Below are 2,912 nucleotides of genomic sequence, written 5' to 3'. Positions count from 1 at the left end.
TAAGGAAAAATAAACAAGAAATTAAGAAACAGCTGTTTTGGAACTAAAATCAAACCTAATTTAGCACAATACACAGACCAAGGCTAACAAATGTGTCTTCACAAGTGGGATTATTTGGATTTTTGTACCCGAATCTACATTTGAAGCAATGAGTTCCAGGGGTTTCAGGGTTTAGTAGGTGATACTCAACAGGGACCACCCTAATATGAGCCCAGCCCTAGGTTATTAATTCATTCAGTCATATTTATTGAGCACTTACTCTGTGCAGAGCTCTGTACTAAGCACTTGGGACAGTACAATATAACAATAAACAGACACATTCTGGTAAGGATGGTCTCAATGTGCATAAAATTAAATTGTATGTATAGAACAAATATTTTAAAATGAGGATGATGGATTGTCTGCACTAGCAAAGTGAATATTCAGCCTGAACACCCACTTTCACCCGAAATAGCCAGATCTAAAACTATCAGTTTTGGACTGAGTTAGTTAAGTAATTGCCTTGATTCTCCACTTGACAGAGTAATACCAGGAGTCCTCAGGCATTGGTCTCATAGATTTTTCCCTTATTAATTTTCATTTTGACAGTGACAATACATCATAATAATGATAACTGTGGTATTTGTTAAGCACTTACTATGTTCTAGGTACTGTACTAAGCACTGTGGTGAATACAAACAAATAAGATTGGACACAGTCCCTGTCCTTCATGGGGTTCACAGTCTCACTCCCTATTTTAGAGATGGGGTAACTGAGGCCAAGAGAAGTGAAGTGACTTGTCCAAGGTCAGACAACAGCTAAGTGGTGGAGCCGGGATTAGAACCCATGACCTTCTGACTCCCAGGCTGGGGCTCTATCCACTACACCATGCTAATCCATCTATTACAAAGCACCTTATTTGCACTCAAAGAAAGAATAAAGCTGCCTCTTAAAACTGCCCAGTGCCCCTCTCCCCTCCACAGATCTATATGCAGTTGGAATCTGGGATCAATTTGTCACTGTGCCACCCCAAAATTACACTGATTGTCATGTCTTATGCTGTTGAATCATCTCCAACCCATAGGGACTCCATAAGCACATCTCTCCCAGAACGCCCCACTTCCATCAGCAGTCATTCTGGTAGTGCATACATAGAGTTTTCTTAGTAAAAATCCGGAAGTGGTTTACCATTGCCTTCTTCCACTCAGTAAACATGAATCTCTACCCTCGACTCCTTCCCATGCCTCTGCTGCCCAGCACAGGTGGTTTTTGACTTGTAGCAGATTGTCTTCCACTCGCTAGCCACTGCCCAAGCTAGGAATGGAATGGATATGCCTCTTTTTGCCTCTCCCTCCTGTAGTGGAGACTGGCAGAGTACTGGAAACTCTCCAGGTGCGATCCTGAGAAGGGATGGCGATTGTCACCTCCTACTTATAAACAAAAGTGTCTTCTTGCTAATTGCCCTCACTGTTCCTGGGACAATCTCACTTAATAATTAACAAGAATTATGGTACTTGCTAAGTGCTTACTTTGTGTCAAGCACTGTTCTAAGCAATAGGGTAGGCACAAGCTAATCAGGTTGGCACAGTCCCTGTCCCATACGAAGCTCATTCATTCATTCATCATTCAATCGTATTTACTGAGCTCTTACTGTGTGCAGAGCACTGTACAAACCGCTTGGAAAGTACAATTTGGCAACAGATAGAGACAATCCCTACCCAACAACAGGCTCCCACTCTTAATCCCCATTTTCTACAGATGAGGTAACTGAGGCCCATAGATGTTTAATGACTTTCCCAAGATCTCACATCAGACATGCAGATGAGTCAGAATTAAAACCCAGATCCCTTTGACTCTCAGGCCACTAAGCCACGCCATTTCCCAGCCACCATGGGTGGACATGGAATACTTCCATGTCATTTACTATATTGCAACATTTCAGATGAGAAAAATACACACAAGCACTTTGTGGTTTTTAAAAGGAAGTTTTTAGTCTCCCCCTGTAATCTGCTGTTTCTCCTTCCCCTTAACTTTTGAACTGGGGCCTATGCAAATCGACCACTGGTTTCAACTCTCGAATAGGAAGATGTGCATCTACCGTCTCACTTCAGAATGCTGAGTCATCGTGATAAACAGATTGCCAAAGAGCATTCAGACTTTCCCACCTTGTCATGTCTCTCTCTTCCCTCTCTCTATGCAGCTTCAAGCAAGTCAGTAGAAACCAAAAAAGGAGACTTGGGAATAAAAGGAGATATGAGCTGCCACTGGACACTCTGAACCAATAGTAATGGTTATTGTTAAGCATTTACAATGTGCCAAGCACTGCTTTAAGAGCTGCGGTAGATACAAGTTAATAGGGTCAGACACAGTCCCTGTCCCACATGGGGCTGGGAAGAGAATGAGTGTGTTTATTGTATTGTACTCTCCGAAACAATTGATTCAGTGCTTCAGACATTGTAAGTGATCAATAAATACAATTGAATGAATTAATATGATTGAATGAATTATCCCCATTTTCCAGATGAGGTAACTGAAGCACAGAGACGTGAAGTGACTTGCCCAAGGTCACACAGCAGACAAGTGGCAGAGCCGGAACTAGAACCCAGGTCCTTCTGACTCCCAGGCCCGTGCTCCCTCCACTAACCAATGTCACATGTACGCAACAGTCTGCAGCAGTGTCTAAATGACACCAGCTCTTAGCTTAGAAAAAGGTTGTACAAGGGCCAATAAAAAAAACCTGTATCCAAATCCTTTTTCCTTGACAAAAACATGGTTGGAACTCCAATATCTGTTCAGGAGATCATTATTTTTTTTTTCCAAATGTTCACCTATGGGAGAGTGCAACCTTAATGAATGTGATTTCCCAAATCATTAAGAAATCCTCTTTACTTCCTGCTGATATTAAACTCAAAGTGCTTTCTGGATATTTCTTA

At 41.9% G+C, this 2,912-nt stretch overlaps 1 non-coding gene across 1 annotated transcript; it reads right to left on the bottom strand.

The window, feature by feature from the left end:
• Positions 1–1,251: 1,251 nt before the first annotated feature.
• On the bottom strand, positions 1,252–1,389 carry LOC114817383. Its single transcript, XR_003765239.1, has one exon. It is a non-coding gene; the product is annotated as a small nucleolar RNA SNORA7 (small nucleolar RNA).
• Between the last annotated feature and the right edge of the window lie 1,523 nt (positions 1,390–2,912).

This window comes from Ornithorhynchus anatinus, chromosome 1 (genome assembly GCF_004115215.2).
Source record: "Ornithorhynchus anatinus isolate Pmale09 chromosome 1, mOrnAna1.pri.v4, whole genome shotgun sequence".
NCBI classification, from domain to species: Eukaryota; Metazoa; Chordata; class Mammalia; order Monotremata; family Ornithorhynchidae; genus Ornithorhynchus; species Ornithorhynchus anatinus.
The sequence above is the reverse complement of the archived record's forward strand: the minus strand, read 5'-3'. Positions and strand labels throughout refer to the sequence as shown.